This window comes from Tiliqua scincoides, chromosome 3 (genome assembly GCF_035046505.1).
Source record: "Tiliqua scincoides isolate rTilSci1 chromosome 3, rTilSci1.hap2, whole genome shotgun sequence".
In the NCBI taxonomy this organism is placed as follows: Eukaryota; Metazoa; Chordata; class Lepidosauria; order Squamata; family Scincidae; genus Tiliqua; species Tiliqua scincoides.
Genome location: NC_089823.1, coordinates 195,047,981 through 195,058,876, shown reverse-complemented (window position 1 = coordinate 195,058,876; position 10,896 = coordinate 195,047,981).

The following is a 10,896-nucleotide window of genomic DNA, read 5'->3' as shown; positions in this document are numbered from 1 at the left end:
CAAGCACACAATTTTTTCTCTGCACCCCTGATTGCCATCTGAGGTGGAGTAGGAGAAGGGGTAGCAGCACAGCTAGATAACTTTAATGCCCTGCTCTCCCTGGAGGGATCCAGCTTTGGGGGCTTGGCCGCTGGGGAACTCTAATGCTCCAGGAGTCTCTAGGCTCCTTTTCATCCTGCTGTGCTCTCTATAACCAACACTCACTGATGGTTATAGCGAGCCTACAGCTCGAGGGGCATTGGGGTATCTTCTCTCAGGCACTGCTGGCCAGCTAAGCCTGAAACCCTCCCTTTCCTCAAAGCCTACCAGCCTGTATAAAAGCAGTTTAACTGTCTAGAGTGGCAGTTAAGGCAGTTGAACCCAAACAGAATCTTCATGCTGCCAAGAACGTGGTGAGTCTCCTTGCACTGGGGGATTTTTCTCATTATGGCCAGTCCTTCAAAAGAGACCTGCAGCCACCACCCTCCCAGCTTCTGTCCCCCTCCCTTAACTGGGACAAAATTTCAGCCACTATTCAAAATATGGTCCCGGCATCTGTATCTGCCAGCATGGCCACAGCTATAGCATCCATCCAAGGGTCGCTGGCCTCCAGTAGGGACCCTATCCCTTCTGCTCCCAACCAGGAGCCCTATGAGGTGGAAATTGAGATCTCCCCATCTCCTGCAAAGAGGCAGAAGAAATTGGGGGAGCAAGACAGTCAGCCTTGCCTACCTCCCAAACAGGATTTAGCACGAGATTCAGAGGAAGGGGAGGCTTCACTGGGGAGGAGGGGCAGGATTCTGACAATGAGATGCAGAATTCAGAGCAACATGGCTCACGCCTTTTTTCTTCTGATTTATTCAATACTTTTTTTGCTAGGATTGTGTCAGTTCTCGAGCTTCCACCCCCTCTCGATTCTTCAGCCAAGCCTGAACTTTCTACTAGTTGTTGGGGGGGGGGGGCTGCCTCTACCTTCCCAAACCAACATAAGGCTGTCCAGGTGTTTCCACTGCCTGACTATTTTAAGTAGCTCATAGATAAGGAATGGGAATGGAAGAAGATTATTTTCCTGTCTCTGTCTCCCCCCCCCCCCCAAGCCTTCTTCATGTCTGTGTTCACTGGACATGGAATCGCATTCATATTGTCACAGATTGTGCCCATTTTCATTCACTCATTCATCCTCTGTTGATTTCAATGGGGAGATAACTCCAGTTCTTCTACCTGTAATGTTGTGTTTTCCAGCCAATCTGAATGAAATTTGCAAACATTCTAGGACCCTTCAAAGGTATCATGCATTCCAAATTTCAGACCTTTCAAGCAGATAGCATTGGTGGAACTTCACTGTAAGTTACGTTTTTAAAAGGCACATATACTGTTAACTTCTCACTTATTTCAAGAATGGCTAACAACATAATAAAAGACAAGACCAGCAGTAAAATTAATAAAGATAATAAAAACAATACAATAAAAACAAAGGAGCAGCCACCATAAAGTAAAACAGAGGAGAAAGCTTAGAAGCAACAACTAAAGGGAAAACCCTAGTCAAAAAAGAAAGGTTTTCAACCCCTGCTAGAGAGTCAAAAGGGAGAGGGCAATTCTTAACTGTAGTGGAAGAAAGTTCCAGAACCGGAGTGCCATCACAGGGAAGGCTATCCTCTTTGTCATTGCCAACCTAGCTTCACCCAACAGTGGTACACATAGGAGACACTTGCAGATGAACTCAGGGGATGGGTTGTTTCACACAGGAGGAAGCAGTCCTGCAGATACTCTGGTCCTAAGCTGTAAAGCAGCGTTTCTCAACATCTGTCGCCTGCTGTACATGGTCCATCTATTGGAAGTACCACTGGACGTAACTGGCGATTATGTCATTGCCAGTTACTTCCAGATTGAGAGGCCAGATGCGATGTGACAGACACCAGTAAGAGGCTCAGAGTGAGTGGGAGGGCTTTTGAAAACATGCAAAAAGCACACACTGGAGCTTTGCCCACCAAATCAAGCCTCCTATTGCTGCTTGTTGCGTTGTGTTGCTGGTCTCACTGCTAGACAGCAAGGGTCTAAGGGTTCTGTGAGTACCACTAGACACCACCTCAAGTACCACTGGTGATACAAGTACTACTGGTTGAGAAACACTGCTGTAAAGGACTTTAAAAGTCAAAAGATGCACCTTGAATAGCACCTGAAAACAACCAGTGCAGCCACAACATCAGCAGCCTGACGGAGAGAAATTGCTGTGTTCCCATGACAACACAGCTGCCTCATCCTGCAATAAATGCATTTTCTGGATAGTCTTCAAGGGCAGCTCCATGTAGAGTGCATTACAGTAATCCAGTCCTGATTAGTCCAGTCACTAAATGCCCAATATTATGCATCCTCCCTTGCTGATGCAGGCGCACCAAACGAATAGACAGCTGGGTATCATCCGCATATTGGTGACACCCTAGTCCAAAATTCTGGGTGATCTCCTCCAGTGATTTCATGCAGATGTTAAATGTCATGGAGAACAAGACCAAACCTTGTGATACTTCATAAGCCAGAGGTTCCCAGCCATGGAAACCCTATTTCTGCCCCCTTAAGAGGTGGGGCAATGTCAAAGGCAGTGATGCGATCACCACAATCACGCTGCTGCTGGGAATAAAAAGGTTTTTTTAAAAGCTTATTTTTAGCAGCACCAGCCCCTCCGGAGGGCGCAACAAGGCTGCGGATCCCTCTGCTGTGCTCCCCATGCCTCAGAACAACTAAAAATAGCGATCATGACCCACTTCTGGTTCTGCAATCTCAAACCAGAAGTGGGTCATGATAGCTATTTTTCATTGTTTGGAGGCAAGGGGAGCCCAGAAGAGGGGTCCACAGGCTCTCCCCACCCCCAAGAGGCCAGTGCTGCTAATAGTAAGGTTTTTAAAAAGCCTTTTTATCCCCTGCAGTGGCACAGTTGTGGTGATCGTGTTGCTGTCTTTGCCCCTCCCTCAAAAGCACTTACCCTGGTTCCCAAACTCTTGGGAACTGCTGTCATAAGCCAAAGGCCAGGTTGCCAAACAAGAGTCCTCCAGCACTACTTTCTGTTGGCCAGGAAGAAACAGAAACACTGTAAAGTGGTATGCTAAGTCTCCAACATATGTACTGGTTCATTCTGGAGGTTTGTCTCCAACTTGGAACAAACCGAGGTCAAAACAGCTGGCTCTATTGCACCTACATGTTGGCAACCTTCAGTCTCGAAAGACTATGGTATCGCGCTCTGAAAGGTGGTTCTGGAACAGCGTCTAGTGTGGCTGAAAAGGCCGATTTGGGAGTGACAGTCCCTTCCACACTGGGAGCAAGTGCAGTCTGTCCCTGGTCTGTCTCCCTGACTATGAGCCTTCCTTCTTTGCCTCTTTGCCTCAGTCTGTTGGCCAAGTGTCTCTTCAAACTGGGAAAGGCCATGGGAAAGGAAACACTATTGCACCTACACCTGTGCAAAAACATCAGTGCAGCCATGTGTAACCCAGATGTCCATAATTTGTTAAAATACAAACTCTAAACTTTATGTAGCCTTCCTAGATTTAAAAGGAGATTTCGATTCGATTGATAGATACTATGGAAGAAAACCTGAGTGTGGATAGAAGACTCCTTTTCCTCCTTATTAGTATTTATATACCTCGTTTCAACAGAGAGTTCACAAAGCGGTTTACAGAGAAAAATCAAATAACTAATGTCTCCCTGTCCCAAGAGGGCTCACAATCTAAAAAGATGCAAAAGGAGTATTGTACTCATTTTGGTTTTACCTTTATTATAAACACTCTTGGGTTGCCCACCATAAAGTTCCTGTAAATTCAACTAGGTTTACAGTTCAAGCCATTATCTGATTTTATTAGAACAGAGGTAATAGACATGTACAGGCAGTTCTGAATGTGTTTAATGCTAAAATTATACCACAAGTTCTGTATGGTATCCCAATTTGGCACAACGTTTTGGGCCACCCAATAGAACGGATCCAAGCCTCCTTCATACTTAAAATCCTAGGACTCCCTAGTTCCTTATGCTGCCCTGTGTCTAGAGACTGGCCAACCTCCGTTAGAGACCTTGGCATGGTTGAGAATAATTCCGTTTTGGTTAAGAATATACTATAACCCAGATTATAAAAGCCTATCAACTTTTATCAGACTCCAACTTGCCTATTGGGATTATAGATCTTGTAAAAAAAATTAAGATTGATAAAAATCGATATGGATTTACAGATGCGTTAAGTCAAGTGGAGGCTTACTGAATGATCACAGATATTGGACATAGAACTGCAGGAGCTTTGGAGTACAACAAATAAAATATGCTCTCCACTTCACTCACGCATTCCTAACAAATCTGGCCAACTGGCTATTCTTTTTTACCTTATAAAACACCTGCAGGAGAGCTGAGCATATTCACTGGCAAGGTATAATGCCATGCCTTTGGCCATGTTGTATGGCAGATTCAATGAGACACCTTTATGCTGAGAGGCGATGCTCTTGTGAGATGGGTTGTGTGGAAACACTTGTGCATTTGCTATTATTTTGCCCTTTTTTATCAGGATCTTCATAGGAAATATCTTGATCAATTTTTAGATAAGATGCTGGGCTGGTTGGGTTTGGATAAAGTGCATTCTGTCTTATCTGTTGAAACGCATGAGGTCCTGGAGAGAATAGTAGTCTATTTAAACCAGTTTGTAAAGTCCCAAGAAGTGAGTTCTTCTGTCTCTGTATAGCAGTCAGCACCAGCAGAAGACAATGGCAAGCAAGCCCTTTAGGATTGGTCTATTACACAATCCAAAACCAACAACTAAAAAAATGACCAAGAAATAGAACAGGGAAATATACTCATGGAAGAGACCATCTCAGTACATTCCTACTTGGATGGTAGTTACCAGAAGGTAGTACTGGAAGAAAACTGACTCAGGCTGTAATCCTAACCACACTTTCCTGAGAGTAAGCCCCATTGAACAAAATAGGATTTACTTTTGCGTAGACCTGGTTAGGATTATGCCCTCAGTTGAGCCACTGCTCCGGTGGCTACACCAGCTGCCCATTCATTTCCAGGTCCAATTCAGGGTACTGGTACTCAGGGCTTTTTTTCTAATGGAATGCAGGGGAACGGAGTTCTGGCACCTTTTTGCAGGGGCCCCTCCCCTTAGGAGGCATTCCAGGAGGGGGGGAGCAAAACAGAGGCATTCGCTGGGTGGGTGCAGGGTGGGCGGGCGCCTGGCCCCTGCCTGACCACACAACAACCCCCTCCTGCCCCATCTCCAAGCTCTCGCCTGAGCCCAGCCTGCCTCCCCTCCCACCCACCCCCGCGCTCTGCTTCCCTGCGCAGCTTCCAAGCCTGTGGAGGGCCGGGGGACACGCGCCGACACTGAGGAGGAGGATGGACAGCCAGCCAGCCAGCCAGCCAGCCAGCCAGCCAGGGAGACGGGCTGCGGTACCCACGGAATGCCCAGGTACTGGCTTGGCGGAGGAGGAGGGGAAGGAAGCTGGCTGGTGCAGCCCCGTGCCAATCTGCAGCACGAGTCTAGGCGTGTCTACTCAGAAGTAAGTGTCATTGTGCTCAGTGGGGCTTGCTCCTGGAAAAGGGTGCATAGCTTTGCAGCCTCAGAGCCCAAGCCTATGCATGTCTACTCAGAAGTAAGTTCCAATGTGTTCAATGGGGCTTACTCCTGGGAAAGTGTCATAGCCTTGCAGCCTGAGTAGACAGGCAGAGGAGGGGCTCTGAGGCTGCAGTCTTTCCTGGGAGGAAACCCCACTGCCTCTAATGGGACTGACTTCTGAGGAGACAGGCAGAGGAGGGGCTCTGAGGCTGCAGTCCTCTCCACACCTTCCTGGGAGGAAGCCCCACTGCCTCTAATGGGCCTGACTTCTGAGGAGACAGCCATAGGCTTTGGCTCTGAGGCTGCAGTCCTCTCCACACCTTCCTGGGAGGAAGCCCCACTGCCTCTAATGGGCCTGACTTCTGAGGAGACAGCCATAGGCTTTGGCTCTGAGGCTGCAGTCCTCTCCACACTTTCCTGGGAGGAAACCCCACTGCCTCTAATGGGACTGACTTCTGAGGAGACAGGCAGAGGAGGGGCTCTGAGGCTGCAGTCCTCTCCACACCTTCCTGGGAGGAAGCCCCACTGCCTCTAATGGGTCTGACTTCTGAGGAGACAGGCAGAGGATTGGGCCCTGAGGTTGCCATCCTATCCACAGTAAGCCCCATTCACTATAATGGAACTTACTTCTGAGTAGACAGGCACAGGATTGGACTCTAAGGCTGCCATCCTATCCACAGTAAGCCCCATTCACTAAAGTGGACTTCTGAGTAGACATGCATAGGATTGGGTTCTTAGGCTGCAATCCTAGGCACTTTCCTGGGAGTAAGCTCTATTGACTAGAACGAGACTTACTTCAGAGTAGACATACCTAGGCTTGGGCTCTTAATCCTGGCAGAGATATATATCTCCACCGTTTTCACATGCTAAGGGCAGGTGAAAAGGGATTATATGTGTGTACAATGTGCTGTCCAGCCTTGCCAGAGATCCTCCTCATCCTTCCCCCACAAGCATGCCCTCCACCAGCCAGCATTTGCAGCTCCTCTCCAGCAATGCACAGCAGCTGCTCAGGGCAGCAGAGAACATACAATTGCATGCCAAGCGACTGCTTGTTTGCAAACTAGCTGTTTCTGTGTGCACCTAAGGACCCCTCTTGTGTAAGAATTCCTTTTTTGTTCTTACTCCCACAGTTGCTTAGAGTAATTTTACTACATGGAACTCATGTAAGCCATTTTTCTGAATCAATTCACTGCTTCCTCTCCTCGAAGTAGTGCCACACTACATATTACATGCTACAAGTGCACCTGTACAGTATTTCTCCCCATGTGTAGATAAAGTAGCTGGGGGAAGGGGATGTGGAGATTGACAGCCCAATCCTATGCATGTCTACTCAGAAGTAAGTTCATCTTTAGGGGAGAAGCACATTAAAAATATTTTATTTCTCCAATAAATGATTTAAAAATAAATAAATAAATAAATAAATAACAAGTTGTGAGTTCCTGCACTGTTTTTTTTTACACAAAAAAAGCACTGCTGGTACTTATCTTTAAAACCCTATACAGCCTGGAACCATGATATCTGAGACATTACCCACTCCCATATAATCCCACTGGCTCTCTTAGGTCATCAAAGAGAGCCCTGTTGAGAGTGCCATTACCAGATGTGAGAGGTGTGGAAGCAAGAAACAGGTGCTTCTAATGTTTGACACCGCTTTTATGGAACTGGCTACCAGAAAATCTAAAATCTGCCCCTTCAATAGTTTCCAGCAAAGCCTAATAACATTTTTATTCACATTAACTTTCAGAGGAGGATAAGGATGGAATACTCCTGGTTGTCTTTTATTTGGTCTGTTACCTATTTGTTGTATCTTGTTGTGTATTGCTTTTTTACTTGTCACCACTTATGGATTTTTAGAATTACGATATCATTACTTGCTGTGCTGGCTTTAAATGATGTTCTTAACTGTTCATTTTATAATTTTATAAATGTATTTTATATATTAAGTTTTGTAAGCCACCTTGAGCTTTGGAAAAGGCAGGCTATAAATGTTTTTTAAAAATAGATTCTTCGTCCTATAATGTTTCACAGGGTTCCATTTTGTCTCCTATGTTTTTCAACATCTGCATAAAACCACTGGTAGGTTCTCTGAAGCTTGGAGTTGGGATATCATCAGAGCTGCCCAGCTTTACCCCCCTTTACATTGCATAATAAGGAAGCAGAAGAGGCCTTGAATCAATGTATGAGCTCAGTGATGGCTGTATGTGGGCAAACAAGTTGACCCTTAATCCAGATAAAACAGAGGTGCTGCTGCTTGGTAGAAGAGCTGACCCGGAGTTGGTTGTATAGCCTGCTTAGGATGAGGTAGCACTTCCTAGGAAGGATCAAGTCTGCAGTTTGGGGATATTACTGGATCTGGCTTTGCAGTGATCAGATAGCAGCCATGGAGAAGAGTGTTCTGCACAGCTTCAACTGGTGCACATACCCACCACATTGAGATCAGAATATTATAATGTGCCCTGTGCAGGGTTACCCTTGAAAAATGCTTGGAAGCTTCAACTGGTCTAGAATCGCTGGGGCTCAAGCTTGGGAGCATGTGACATTTCTGGATTCAATTCAAGGTGTTAGTTTTGAACATTAAAGCTCTAACTAGTAATCTTCAACCTTTTTGTGCCATGACCCAAATAAATAAATCAGTACAGGATGATCCTGGGGACCCACTGTTGATCCGCCCCCCTCCTGGGACCCTATCCCCCCACCCCTGCCCTCGTCACCATCCACTCCCCACCTCATAATGGCCTCCCAGCACTGTTCACGGTAACCAAATATTCTTATTAGAAAGAGCAAAAAAGTTACCATGAATCCTGGCACTAGTGAAAGCTGTTTTAGCACAACAGCTCTGTGAACTTTTCTACAGTAAAGCAGTATGTAAATGTTATTGATGATGATGATGATGATGATAGGCCATGCACTCAAAATGATGCTATATAAATAATAATAGCACCAACCTGGATATTATTTCTGGAGCTGTGTTTCCTCTTTGGCAATAAAAACAATGAAGAGCACTGCTGTGAAACCTAAACTAACAAATTGTAAGCTTTTGTGGGCTTCAGATGCATCAAGCAGATGTGTGTGTTTGGGGGGGGTGAGATGGGTGGGTGTAGAGAAAAGAATCATAGGTGAAAAGCACCATATTGGTTGCCCAGAGGCTTAGCAAGGGCAGCTGACCTGGCAGAATAAATCTCCTGTTGTATCTACCCACTGGCTCTGTGCTTACAACCTGACACAGTACAGCACATTAAGTCATTGGATCTGCTGGTGGGTGACGAGAAGAGTGGGAGGCCTTATACAACAGCTGCCAGCATAATTTTTTGCAGTATGTTTCCGAACAGGAGCAATACGGCGTTTGGGCCTCTTCAGCCTAGAAAAGAGACGCCTGACGGGGGACATGATTGAGACATACAAAATTATGCATGGGAAGGATAAAGTGGATAGAAAGATGCTCTTTACACTCTCACATAACATCAGAACCAGGAGACATCCACTAAAATTGAGTGTTGGGAGGGTTAGGACAGACAGAAGAAAATATTTCTTTACTCAGCGTGTGGTCAGTCTTTGGAACTCCTTGCTGCAGGATGTGGTGACGGCATCTGGCCTGGATGCCTTTAAAAGGGGATTGGACAAGTTCCTGGAGGAAAAATCCATTATGGGTTACAAGCCATGATGTGTATGTGCAACCTCCTGATTTTAGAAATGGGCTATGTCAGAATGCCAGATGCAAGGGAGGGCACCAGGATGCAGATCTCTTGTTATCTGGTGTGCTCCCTGTAGCATTTGGTGGGCTGCTGTGAGATACAGGAAGCTGAACTAGATGGGCTTATGGCTGATTCAGTGGGGCTGTTCTTATTTTGCTTAGAACCTGAGCAGAACTGGGACACAATCTCATGGTACCTGAAGGGATGCAACAGATGCTTTTCTTTACTAGTGGTGCTCTAGCCCAGTGGTGTTCAACCTCTTTCATTCCCATAAGTTGCCATGACCCCACAACTGAAGCTTCACAATCACATTGGGGAACCAACCCCAAGGTTGAAGAACTATGCTCTAAACCAGGGGTCTCCAAACCCCAGCCCGGGGGCCAGATGTGGCCCACGGCAAGCCTCTATCTGGCCCACAGCCAGCCTCTTGTCTTCTGAAAGCCATTGGGCCCACTCAACTGAACATGACCAGAGCTATGCTCTGGTTGTGTCTGGAGGGTGTTCTGAGGGCCAGAGAGGTTGAATGAATGAGCCCATTCATTCATTCATTCATTCATTCATTTATTCACTCATCTAAGTTCCATCTCTAATTTATTTATTTAAATTTTATGTTTAAATTTTTTCTGGCCCTCAACACCACGACAGATATTTGATGCAGCCCTCTGGCCGAAATGTTTTGAGACCGCTGCTCCAAACAGTTGGTATCTAAGGGACCATCTCCTCCCATTTGAATCAGCCTGCCTCTTTGGTTTATCATCTGAAATGCTGCTTTGAGTTCTGCCACCATCAGGTTTGGTTGGGCATTACTTTGTACAAGGCCTTTTCAGCTGCAGCCCTCAGGCTGTGGAACCTCCTGTCCTTGTAGGCTCATTTGGCCCCTTCACTGTTGTTTTGGCACCTGGCAAAGACCATGTGGCTTTGCCATGCATTTCGGTTATGTTGATTATCCCCTGCTGAGTTGATTTATGTGCCCTTGCTGTTCCCTTGTTTTTATTATTATTATTATTATTTTGACAGTTTCCTGTTTAACTGTTTATTTTTCATACAGGGACATAAAAATTGTTTTATTTTGTTTGTGACAAAATATGAGATTAAAGTCCCTAAATAAATACTGTAAATAAAATGCTTGGTGAAACAGAAAAGCTTTTATCAAGAACTGAAACCTCACCAATGAGGGGGCTAGTAGGGCAGGGAGCTCCATAACTTGGGTGCTACAACTGAAAAGGCCCTGTTGTGTGTCCCCACAAACTGGCCAGGGAATATGGACACATAAAAATGAAAGGTTTGTCATCATCATCATCATCAAGCGGAGCAAGTTCATTGTGGTTTAGTACAATAGAAAGCTGTGACTCACATAAACCTCACGGATTTCAAAGGGACTTAAAGCAGAGCTCTCATCATCTGGCCTGGGACCAACATGAACAATGATTACTAGCATGTATGTTTATTCAAAAGTAGGAGTGACTGAGTTCAGTAATACTTATTCTCATACTGCTTGTAGGAGAACAATGTTGTGCTCCAATCCGAGGTATATTTGCTGTACTTCAAATTTACAACCCTACAGGGACATGCAGTGGGTGGGGAGGCAGGTGAGGCAGAGCCTCGTCACTGGAGCCCTTCAAAAAGTGCTGGGTTGTG